Source organism: Podarcis cretensis, assembly GCF_951804945.1.
Source record: "Podarcis cretensis genome assembly, chromosome: 1".
Classification (NCBI taxonomy): Eukaryota; Metazoa; Chordata; class Lepidosauria; order Squamata; family Lacertidae; genus Podarcis; species Podarcis cretensis.
The window spans coordinates 22113076-22126095 of record NC_137170.1 but is presented as its reverse complement, the minus strand read 5'-3'; the positions used below and the strand labels follow the sequence as shown (position 1 = coordinate 22126095).

At 41.6% G+C, this 13020-nt stretch overlaps 1 pseudogene across 1 annotated transcript; it reads left to right on the top strand.

Moving 5' to 3' along the window:
• Window positions 1-3310: 3310 nt before the first annotated feature.
• On the top strand, window positions 3311-8538 carry LOC307224358 (alpha-1-antiproteinase-like; annotated as a pseudogene). Its single transcript, XR_013843984.1, has 4 exons — window positions 3311-3335; window positions 3505-4473; window positions 4769-4916; window positions 8207-8538. The product of XR_013843984.1 is annotated as an alpha-1-antiproteinase-like (transcript).
• Window positions 8539-13020: the final 4482 nt, after the last annotated feature.

The window sequence follows — 13020 nt, the reverse complement described above, 5'->3', positions numbered from 1 at the left end:
TTAGGGACTGGTTGCAGGTTTGAGGGTATTGGCGGTGAGCTTGTGCTCGAGTGGCAGTTAGGCACTGGTATTGTTATTGTTATGTAGATGGAAGGGGGGGAGGAAGCGCCATCACCTCCCTCACATAACAAAGGGTAATCCGATAAAGGATTCCGGGGGGGGGGGGCATGGCCGTCCCTGTCTGAAGCCTATGGAGGTGAGGGCCTATGGCACACCCCCGAACGGTGACCCCAGGGGAGTCCCTAGTTGATGTGCATCAGCAGGACTCCCCCTACTGATGGTTAACCCTTCCCGGACTTCAAGTGAACAGGCTGAAGCCGGATAGTTGGTTAGGACCAATGCCTAAGCCAATACCACTCATCACCTGTAACCAATAAAGTTGTGGCCATATTTAGCCCATTAACCTAAAATATCTGTGTCATGTGTCTTTATTTCCACTGGGGGAAATAAACCCGCTATGCAATCTCATCTCTCATGGAAAGGAGGAGCCAAAAATATTTGCTATTCCAGCTACGATGATTAAGAAGCACCAAAATCTTATCTCTCCCTCTGCTATAGCCTAATGGCCTGAGTTGAGATGGGACTTGATGAGATGGGACTTGATGACAGTTGAGGGGGGAGCCCCAATGGAGCTGGTCTCCCAACAGAACTGATGGAGAGACTCTTCAGCCCCAGCTCTCCCTCTTCCCTTGGCCATGCTATCTGGGGCTGATGGGATCCAAAAGCATCAGGAGAGCCACAGTTTCCCCACCTCTGACACAGAATTTTCAAGAGCAGATGATTTGGCCTTTAATGTTTTTGTTAGAAATTGGAATTGCTGTCTCTTTTTTATCAACCTGGGTAGGACTTCTCGTAAAATTATTATTTCTTTTCCATCTATGGTTAACTTGTTCTTACTCTTTGTTTGGAGGATCTTATCTTTCATCCAATTTTCCTTTACTGCTGCTTTTCCTCCTTTGTCCATTGGGTGTCACTGTGTTCTTATTTATTCAACTCGCCAGCTTCTATCCTCATTTAAACCTCACTTTCACAATTTTGTCTTTGTCACTTCCTCCTTCTCAGTGATTACTCAGCGTCTTCAAACCCTCGTCATCATCTTATTTGTTAAATTCCCTTCCATCAATTTCAAAGCGGCTGCTCTACTCTACCCAGCTCCAATAACAGGCAGCCTGCACCGCTCTGCGTTTTCTAGCAAGTAAGTCTGTTTCAGATGGTGTGCTTTTCAAATAGTTTCATTGCAATCTGAGTGATTTCTTTCCACTCTCTCTCTATTTTTTCTGTTCTTCTGTCTTCCTTCTACTTTTGTGGTAGCATTGTATCCCCTCTTCTATTTTTACTCTTTATTTTGTTTTGGGTTTACTCACTCAGCGAGGGCTCCCCCCCACCCCGAGTTCCCCTTTTCTTCTTCTTGTCTTATTTCCTTTTAGGTTTTGTTGCTGCTGCTACCACTTTACATTTATTTTAATATAGAAATAGAGATTTTTACCCTCTTGTCGCTGCCTCAGTGATGTGAGGCTTTTCACTGGTCTGTTTGATCTTCTTCTCTGTGCCTGGATTACCCCCCCCCCAACTCTGCCATTTTTCTTTCGGCGAGGGACACCAAAAAGACAGTGCCGAAGTTCCTTTGGCTTGAGCTTCCTTCCAAGCCTTTTCAGGGGTCGTTTTGCCAAACATTGCCCCTCACGGTACCAGTGTACTTGCTTACTGCGATCGGAGCTCACCCGTTGCAGCTGTGGTAAAAACCTATGAGGGAGTCCATTCCACTGTTGGACAGCTCTTACGTCAGAAAGTTATTCCTCACGTTTTGTCGGAATCTCCTTTTTTTTATGGTCATTTGAATCCATTGCGTCTGGAGCAGCAGAAAACAAGCTTCCTCCCCTTTCCATGAGGCAGCCCTTCATATATTTGAAGAGGACCATCATATTATCTCTCAGTCTTCTGTTCTCCAGACCAACTCCCTCAACTCTTCACTATAAGCCTTGGTAGCTAATTGATCCAAAGCAAGAGTGCAATGTACCACTTAAAACTATATGGTAACAGGCATTTTTGAAAGTGGGTTGTTGGCAGTAAATCAAACAAAAATAAAGTAAAAGCTACAGCAGTGAGCTTTTTCAGTAGCTTTTCTTAAGGAAGGGGGCAGGTTGATTAATCAACTATTTAAACTTAATTTACTAGCCACCTAATGAGCACCCATTGTTCAGTCCCCGTCCCGAGGAGGCTAACAGAAGTTGAGCCACACACCCTGATCTTATTGCCTACTGCAATAGCTGGGAGGAGCTGCTCAGGAGAATATAAATTTAGAACCAGAATCAGCTCCGGCTGATAAAGTGCCTTAGACATGTGAGTTCATCAGCAGGGCGAGGAGACCAGGGCACCCCATTCTGCCCAGTGTAATCCCTAACTCTTAATCAGATAACGAAAACGACAACAACAACATAACCAACCATGCATCTATTACTTCATTGATACTTATTGATGGTTCTTCAATTGTTAATACCAAGTCATCGGCAAAGGCTTTTACCTTATATTCATTCTGACTGACTGTAACGCCCTTTATCCGCTCATTATTCCTTATTGATCTTAGAAGTAGTTCCAGTACCGATATGAACAATAATGGAGAAAGGGGACATCCTTGTCTTGTGCCCTTAGCAATTACTATATTTTCTGTTGTTATATTATTTACAATCAATTTTGCTTTTTGTTCAGTATATATAGCTCTTATACCATTTAAGAATTTAACATAAATTTAAGAATTTAACATAATTTTTATTATTATTTTATTTTATTTTATTTTAATTTTATTTTAAGATTTAACATAAATTTAAGAATTTAACATAAATTCCCAAGATATATTATCAAAGGCCTTTTCCGCATCCACAAAAATTAACATTGCTTGTTTTTCATTCCTGGCTGTCAGATATTCAATTATATTGACTATATTCCTTATGTTATCTTTCATCTGTCTGCCAGGAAGAAAACCCGCCTGATCTTTATGTATAATTTATATATATATATATATATATATATATATATGGTGAAAGAGGTTTGGTATACTGCTTTCTTATCACAAAGAAACACAAACGTGCACACACAAACAATCTTGCTTTATTTTACCTCACTCCAACCTTATTAAAGGCTTTAACAAAGATCAGTATGCTTCTAACATTCTGCCAAAAGAAAAGAAAGTGAGTTTTGTAAAAAAAAATCATGCCAGAAAGGCATATAAGAGTTGAATGACTCAAAGGCAAGCCATTGCAACGATTACTTTTGAATGTGATTTGTCTTCACAGACGACCTCCAGAGGAAGACAATGTCTCACCTCTACCTACAGATAGGTAGCCGTGTTGGTCTGCCATAGTCAAAACAAAATAAAAAAATTCCTTCCAGTAGCACCTTAAAGACCAACTAAGTTAGATACACAGGTGTGTATCTGAAGAAGTGTGCATGCACACGAAAGCTCATACCAAGAACTAACTTAGCTGGTCTTTAAGGTGCTACTGGAAGGATTTTTTTTATTTTGTTTTCACCTCTACCTGTGTTTGCTTCTTGCTGGTCTCTGTGCTTTTGCCCAATGTCACTATACCCCTGACCAAAAAGAGGATCATGACCACGGCCGTTCTCCTCCTGCTAAAGGTGAAAGAGATCTGCCTTCTTTGAAGATAGCCCCAGGAAATGCCGACTTCGCCTTTTGATTCTACCACCACGTTGCTTCAGAGAGCACTGAGAAGAACATTTTCTTTTCCCCTCTGAGCATTTCCACTGCCTTGGCCATGGTGTCACTGGGAGCTAGAACAACCACGTTGAGTCAGCTTTTGTCAGGACTTGGCTTTAACCGGTCAGATATCACTGAACAGGAAATACATGAGGGTTTCCATCATCTCTTACGTATACTGAACCGCCCCAATGCTGAACACCACCTGAGCATTGGGAACACCCTATTCACAGATGACCAAGTGAAACTCCTGAAGAAGTTGCTGGATGATGCCAAACATTTTTATGAGACGGACGTTCTTCTGACTAACTTCAAGAATCCTGCAGTAGCTGAAAGTCAAATCAATAGCTATATAGAAAAAAAACAAAAACCAAATGGGAAAATAGTTGATGCTGTCAAAGGTCTTAACCGAGAGGCTCTAATGGTTATTGTGAACTATATTTACATGAGAGGTAAGTCAGATGGACTTGTTTTATACAGGTTTTGCTTCTTAGATGTTCTCAGTTTAAGGTTTAAACTTTAAACTGTGGTTCAGATTTCTATGTGGATGGGGAAACAAAGGTGAAAGTCCCTATGATGAACAAAGTCAGCTGGTTTGAGACTTACCATGATAAGATCCTGTCCTGCAAGGTTGTGAAGCTCCCTTACAAGAGCAACGTTTCAGCATTATTTATTCTTCCTGACGAAGGAAAAAAGAAGCAGTTGGATAATGCTCTTAGCAAAGACGTTTTGTTAAAATGGAGGAATTCTACAAAATCATAGTAAGTGTACATGCTATAGTGGAAAGAGTGTAGTACATATTTGTAGGTGTTAATATATTGTTGTGAGTTTGAGGAGTAGTGATAGGCTGTGTAAAGACCAAGTCCCTTGTAATTCCAGAACAGGGTCAATTGAGCACAGACATCGCTGAGACAGGAGTGCAAACATGCTAGGAACTTGGGCTTGGGAGAGCACATCTTTGATTAGAATTCTGTCCTCCATATGACACCCAAAATCCTCCTGGCACATTTTTTTTCAAAGGAATACCTCACTAGCCTCTGGTTCCTCTTTCAACAGGAGAATAGATCTATTCCTTCCAAAGTTTACAATCTCTGGCAACTATGTTATCCAAGGGATCTTAAGAAGAATGCATATTACGGAGGTATTCACAGATCAAGCAGACCTCTCTGGAATTACTTGGAAGCCTGAGGTGAAGATTTCCAAGGTAGGCTTCTCAAAATTCAGCAGGTTGATCTATATTTTCTTGCACCCTCCATTTTTCACCAGAGGTACCCTCTTGTCTGAATTATGTTCAAATGAACATAATTTGGGGTACTTGAACCACAATCCCATCTCTAATGGAGAGGCGGAGCCAAACATATTTGCTATAACAGCTCAGATGATTAAGAGGCACCAAAAACCCATCTCTCCCTCTACTATAGCCTAATGGCATGAGTGGTGCTTGATGACAGAAGAGGGGGGAGCCCCAATGGAGCTGGTCTCCCAACAGAACTGATGGAGAGACTCTTAAACCTCAGCTCTCCCTCTTCCCTTGGTCATGCTATCTGGGGCTGATGGGATCCAAAAACATCAGGAGGGCCACAGCTTCCCCACCTCTAACACAGAATTTTCAAGAGCAGATGATTCGGTACCAGTTGCTTTGCAAAGACTGCAGTTAGCATTGGAGAAGGAAGAGAAATCTGATATATTTGCAAGCTTTGTGCAGACAGTCTCGTTTATCACATACCTGCTTTAGTCTGACCTGCTCAGGCACTGTAATTTTTTTTACGATATATACGATATCTTTATTGTCATTGTGCCACACAGAACAATGAAACTGAAAATCTACATAAAACAGTCAAAACCCCCTAAAAACTCTGAAACCCCATTTTAAAATATAATATACTATAGTGCTGATGAACCATATGCTGTGTGCATTACTGCAGCATAATTTTAAAGTATATTACTAAATATGTCTTTTATCCAGTTATATAAACTTTTGTATTTATCTGTTTATGTGCTGGCTACCTAGTGTTTATAATATTATAAGAGTAATATGCCTTTGACTGTGTTGACCACAGCAAACTATGGCAAGTTCCTAAAGAAATGGGAGTGCCTGATCACCTCATCTGTCTCCTGAGAAATCTCTGTGTGGGACAAGAAGCTACAGTTAGAACTGGATATGGAACAACTGATTGGTTCAAAATTGGGAAAGGAGTACGACAAGGCTTTATATTGTCTCCCTGGTTATTTAACTTATATGCAGAATTCATCGTATGAGAGGCTGGGCTGGATGAATCCCAAGCCGGAATTAAGATTGCCGGAAGAAATATCAACAACCTCAGATATGCAGATGACACAACCTTGATGGCACAAAGTGAGGAGGAATTAAAGAACCTTTTAATGAGGGTGAAAGAGGAGAGCACAAAATATGGTCTGTAGCTCAACATCAAAAAAACGAAGATCATGGCCACTGGTCCCACCACCTCCTGGCAAATAGAAGGGGAAGAAATGGAGTCAGTGAGAGATTTCACTTTCTTGGGCTCCATGATCACTGCAGATGGTGACAGCAGCCACGAAATTAAAAGACGCCTGCTTCTTGGGAGAAAAGCAATGACAAACCTAGACAGCATCTTAAAAAGTAGAGACATCACCTTGCCAATAAAGGTCCGTATAGTAAAAGCTATGGTTTTCCCAGTAGTGATGTATGGAAGTGAAAGCTGGATCATAAAGAAGGCTGATCGCCAAAGAATTGATGCTTTTGTGTTTCTTTAAACAAATAATATTTATTATTTTTAAATCTTACAAAAAAAAGAAAAGAAAAAAAGAAAAAAGAGGGAAAAAAGGCAAAAGAAATAATACAATACAATACAATACAATACAATATACAATGCACAACACAACATTAACACATTAAACTAAACAGAAAAAAATTAAAAAACATACATCATACCGTTTCAATGCCCTATCTTTCATTCCCTCGTTTCATCGACCTCCTCTCACCTCCCTTTTTGTATTCCACTTCTATTAATTATTTCAGCAATTCCTTTCCCTCTTTCTCTATTTTCTGTCAGACAGAAAATGACAGAGAATTGATGCTTTTGAATTATGGTGCTGGAGGAGACTCTTGAGAGTCCCATGGACTGCAAGAAGATCAAACCTATCCATTCTTAAGGAAATCAGCCCTGAGTGCTCACTGGAAGGACAGATCCTGAAGCTGAGGCTCCAATACTTTGCCTACCTCATGAGAAGAGAAGACTCCCCAGAAAAGACCCTGATGTTGGGTAAGATGGAGGGCACAAGGAGAAGGGGACGATAGAGGACGAGATGTTTGGATAGTGTTCTTGAAGCTACCAGCATGAGTTTGACCAAACTGCGGGAGGCAGTGGAAGACAGAAGTGCCTGGCGTGGTCTGGTCCATGGAGTCATGAAGAGTCAGACACGACTAAACAACAACAACAACAATATGGTAATATTATATATGATGTATATATGAAAGAAATGTTCGTATTTTTAGCAAAATGTGCCTGGGATGGGGATCTTGCTTCTCATCAACAGTAAGGGAGAGAGACAAGAACTAGGAAAAAATCATTATGGAGAAGATTGACATCAAGATTTTCAGAAAATTCCATCAGTTCCTTGAGGCTGACTGATACAAAAATATTGTAGCCTTATTGGAGTTCACCGATTGGGTGTGCGTTGCTCCGGGACTGGAGGAAGGAAGTCAAATGAGGTTGCTTCAAGAAAGAGTTTATTCTGCTCTCCGGATAGCAGAAGGCACTTGCGCGATGAGTCCACAGCAAGTCCAAAGAAATGAGAAGTTTCATGCAGTATATATACCCTCCAGGCACCCTCTCCCTCCTTCCCCAGGAGTCCAACCATGTCAGCCTATGTACGCAGGTTGACATCACATATGTTCTTGCTCTGGTATTCTTAACCATAAAAGGGTATTCCTTCCTGCACTTCTGACCATAAAAGGATCTTCCTCTTCCTACTCTTATTTTGGAGGAAGAGGTCATCATCTCTAGAACGTGCTTTGGCGTTTGTTCCCGGGCTTGGGTTTGTGTGTCACAGTGTGTCCAGGACATAAGATAAGACCTAGACGAGTCATCCGTGTTCTACTGAACAGCCAAGGTCATTTTTGCTGTCATGAACTGATAAAGGAGAGGGCTCTGAGCACTTGTTTATACAGCCGGGCTTTTGTTTATACATTGAGCTCAGAGCTCAAGTTAATGGATTATGGCTAAGGAAAAATAGGGATTTTGGTGCAGTTTCAAACTGCCTGCACAGTCAGTTTTGCGTTTTGGAAACCCATTCCTTCAATATGATGCTTAGAACTGGTTAGAGGAACCAGATCAATAGGTAATCAGAGTGAGAAATGACCACATGATGTTGTTTCTTAAGACATTCAGTGCATTTGTTTGTTTTGAAGTCCTAGATTTTCTCATGATAAAACCCTGAGTCAGACACAATCTTGCGCTAATTTTTGTTGTATTTCTTTGTATTTCTTTGCAGGCTATTCACAAAGCTTATTTAAATGTCTACAAGAATGGCACTGAAGCTGTAGCTACTACTGCCAGTGAAATTGTTCCTACCTCCCTTCGTCCTGTAATTTCGTTCAATCACCCCTTTCTGTTGGTGGCTGTTGACGAGGAAACTGGTACCATCATCTTTATGGCAAAAGTCACGAATCCTACTGAGGCATGATTGCTCAACTTGTGTTGCAGCTCAGAAAACATAAGGTTTCCAATATGAAGCATGATTGATATGATGTTTTTAGGTATCAGAGTGATTACTGTCACATGTTCCCAAACTGAAGAAATAAAGCACTGATTTAGTTGTCTGCAGTATTATTTGGCGTTTTTCTTTCTGTTCTCACAGTCTTAAAAAATATGCTGTTTATTTTAAGTGTGCTCTCTAGCGTTCACTCCATGATATTTTGGGGGGTGTAGACACCTGTGCCATTTGAAAGATCAGGTTAACAGTATTTTATTATTATCTCTCATGCAGGTGTAGTATATACAAGCAGCCAAGAGTTGCAGGGAGAAGGTCAGGTAGGTCAAAAGCTCAGAATGAGCTGAGGCTTTCAGGAGAGGTTACAAATAATAAAAAAGGTTTCTTTGTCTATGCCCAAAGCAAGAGGAAGAACAAGCAAGTAGTAGGTCCTCAGTATGGAGAACACGGAGAAATTATATTCGGTGTTAGGGTGAAGGCAGAACAGCTCAACACATACTTGTGCTCTGTCTTCACTGAAAAGAAAAGCAGTGCCCAACCAGGTGATAATGGGGGGGCACCAGGGGGTGCATTGGAAGATGGCTGACAATAACATCTCTCCGACCCACACGAGGCAATTAAGAGGCTGATATGGGTGTATGAAGCCTCCCTTACCCCCCCCAAGGGAATGGGGGTGGGGACTGCCTTGCTAGCTGTGTCCATAATTCACCCCCGGATTTGAAAGAAGGGGGTGTGGGCACTTGGCACGAAGCCTTCGAGTGAGGCTGGCTCTCCCTGACGCCGTCTCTAATTCGCGCACTGGTTCGCATTAGCTCGAAATAAATAATTGGAAATATATAATTGGAAAGAAGCTAATGCACATACATCAAGTGAAGATCAGGAGTAAAGACTGCTGATTAATGGATCTCTGTGAGCGGAGCGACAGGCTGAAAATAAATCAAGTGAAGAATCAACATTAAAAGACTGGTATGTTGGAGTGAAACGGAAAGGGGGGAGGAAAAAACTTTTCTTTTTTTTTGGTCTTATGTGAGTACCAATAACCCTCCCCTCCAGAGAGAAGAATCGTTGCAAATTATTAATCACAAGCAGGAGATCAAGAACTGTGTGGAAATGAATTACTGATCAAAGAGAGGACTGGTAGAAACATTGGGGAATGGAAAGAAAGTTTTATGACGCAGTTACAAATGGTGTTTCGCTAAGACAGGCTTGCCAATAGAAGGACGAGGGGGGGGGGAGAACCAGGGTCATCGGAATGTGAATGTATGGTTATCGGAAAGTGATCTTGACCTGGGCCCCTGAGATATGTTTGGCAAGCCTGGGGAAATCAATGGACAGACAGAGGGAATGTTCTTTACGGAGATGTAGAAATGGCGTCTGTTCTTTATGTGATATGACTTTTGGAGAGTGTAAAACCCACACAGAGGATGTTTGTTTTCAACCCGCTGGTGAAGATTATCTTTTTTTAAAAAAATAATATTTATTCAAAGTTTAAGAATTACAAAAAGAAACAAAAAGAAAAATACAAAATACAAAAAAATACACCAACAACAAAAAAGAAAATACATTCACTTGGAAAAAAGAAAGAAAGAAAAGAGAGCGGATTAAAGCTTTGCATAACTTTCTTCCTTTACTTATTTCCTTGACCTCCTCACACCTCCCATTTTTGTATTCTAGTTCAAATCGTTATTTCTGCAAATCCTTCCAACCTTATTTTCATTTAATTAATTTAATTTATTTTAAAAACCACTTTTACTTTATCCAATCTTAACTCTCATCCAAACCTATATATCAATACTTATTCTTAAGACATTTCTCTAAGGTCGAAAAAGATTCCCTTCCACGAATTTCCCAACTCTCATACAAAACAAAAAAGCAAATTATATTATATACCCTTTGAGTTCCCAATTTCCATTCCACCCATACCCCCTTCCTGGTTTCAGTCCCCAACATATGTCCATCAATCTCAAGAAGCCATCAGCCTGGAGATCTTACATTGGAGGCTCTTAAGTCTCTCTCATATCCCCTCTGCCAGTCTTTTTGATAGTCCTTAATATTGAAAACCAAATCTCGGGGAAGCTCCAACCCAACAGCATCCACATTCCTTCCATCCAAACCTCCGTACTTAAAAGTAAGGCCTATGGGGTATTCCAAATCTTGTTTCATTCTCCTTTCAAATCCAAATGTCCCCAAAGCTCCAACTTCCACCTGGATCAAATTTGTAATCTTAGGGTCATCTGATCTCCACATAAGGAGATCTCTCCATCTTTCACTTTCCAATTCAGGCCAAGCTGTCATCATCAAAAATTTATTTCCCCTTATCACCATCATGTCAGGCCTCAAATTGCAGCTCTCCTTTTGCATCTGCAGGGTTATGGCTCCCCCTTTCTTCTCTTCAGAGAGAACATAATTCTCCTTCTCCAATTTCCCTGTTTGTTTAGTTGAATAAACTTCCTGTGCCGAGTTCTTATCAAGTTCAATGATGGTATTCACTCTTGTGTCCAAAGTTGTAACATTTGTAGTCAAAACATCAATTTGACCTTGCAACTTTCCCAAGAGAACGAATGTCCTATTCAGTTCAGACTGGATTTCCTCTCCAACAGCCATTCTCTTCAATATGTTGTCCCTATTTTCAAAAAGGGGAAAAGAGAGGACCCAAATAATTACCGCCCAGTCAGTCTGACATCAATACCAGGGAAGATTCTGGAGCAGATCATTAAGCAAACAGTCTGTGAGCACCTAGAAAGGAATACTGTGATCACCAATAGTCAGCATGGATTTCTGAAAAATAAGTCATGTCAGACTAACCTGATCTCGTTTTTTGACAGAATTACAAGCCTGGTAGATGAAGGGAACGCAGTGGATGTAGCCTACCTTGATTTCAGCAAGGCATTTGACAAGGTGCCCCATGATATTCTTGTAAAGAAGCTGGCAAAATGCGGTCTTGACTATGCTACCACTCAGTGGATTTGTAACTGGCTGACTGACCGAACCCAAAGGGTGCTCATCAATGGTTCCTCTTCATCCTGGAGAAGAGTGACTAGTGGGGTGCCACAGGGTTCTGTCTTGGGCCCAGTCTTATTCAACATCTTTATCAACGACTTGGATGATGGACTCAAGGGCATCCTGATCAAATTTGCAGATGACACCAAACTGGGAGGGGTGGCTAACACCCCAGAGGACAGGATCACACTTCAAAACGACCTTGACAGATTAGAGAACTGGGCCAAAACAAACAAGATGAATTTTAATAGGGAGAAATGTAAAGTATTGCACTTGGGCAAAAAAAATGAGAGGCACAAATACAAGATGGGTGACACCTGGCTTGAGAGCAGTACATGTGAAAAGGATCTAGGAGTCTTGGTTGACCACAAACTTGACATGAGCCAACAGTGTGACGCGGCAGCTAAAAAAGCCCATGCAATTCTGGGCTGCATCAATAGGAGTATAGCATCTAGATCAAGGGAAGTAATAGTGCCACTGTATTCTGCTCTGGTCAGACCTCACCTGGAGTACTGTGTCCAGTTCTGGGCACCACTGTTCAAGAAGGACACTGACAAACTGGAACGTGTCCAGAGGAGGGCAACCAAAATGGTCAAAGGCCTGGAAACGATGCTTTATGAGGAACGGCTAAGGGAGCTGGGCATGTTTAGCCTGGAGAAGAGGAGGTTAAGGGGTGATATGATAGCCATGTTCAAATATATAAAAGGATGTCACATAGAGGAGGGAGAAAGGTTGTTTTCTGCTGCTCCAGAGAAGCGGACACGGAGCAATGGTTCCAAACTACAGGAAAAAAGATTCCACCTAAACATTAGGAAGAACTTCCTGACAGTAAGAGCTGTTCGACAGTGGAATTTGCTGCCAAGGTGTGTGGTGGAGTCTCCTTCTTTGGAGGTCTTTAAGCAGAGGCTTGACAACCATATGTCAGGAGTGCTCTGATGGTGTTTCCTGCTTGGCAGGGGGTTGGACTCGATGGCCCTTGTGGTCTCTTCCAACTCTATGATTCTATGATTCTTGAGCAGAAATCGCAAGCATTTCCTAGGTTCAAGGCATTCTGTGCTTGGTTGGAGTGTATCGGTAAGTGTATATCGGTAAGTGTATATGGTAAGTGTATCGGCTGCTTGTTTACCGATCGGGGCGGGGAGTTCACTTCTCAGCAGTTTGAAGCTTTCCTGACTGAGAAGGGAATCCAACATGCCATGTCAACGCCTAGATCGCCATGGATGAATGGACTTGCGGAGCGAGCAAATCAGACTTTGCTTCAAGGCCTGAAAACCTTGTTGCATGATGCCAACCTCCCTGAGAAGTTTTGGGGGGAAGCTTTGTCAACATTTGTTTATTCCTTTAATCGCAGACTGTCATCACCTATTGGTTGTACCCCTTATGAGAAGATGTTTGGTAAGAAACCGAACGTCAAGCACATGAGCTATACATGCTTCCACCTGATGGAATGCAGATACAGAAGGGAATGGTCTGTAAACTGAGGAAATCCTTATATGGTCTCAAGCAGAGTGCCAGGTGTTGGAACACAAAACTCACTGAGACATTGCTTTCTCTAGGTTTTCACCAGGGCAAAGCTGATCCATGTGTGTTTGTCA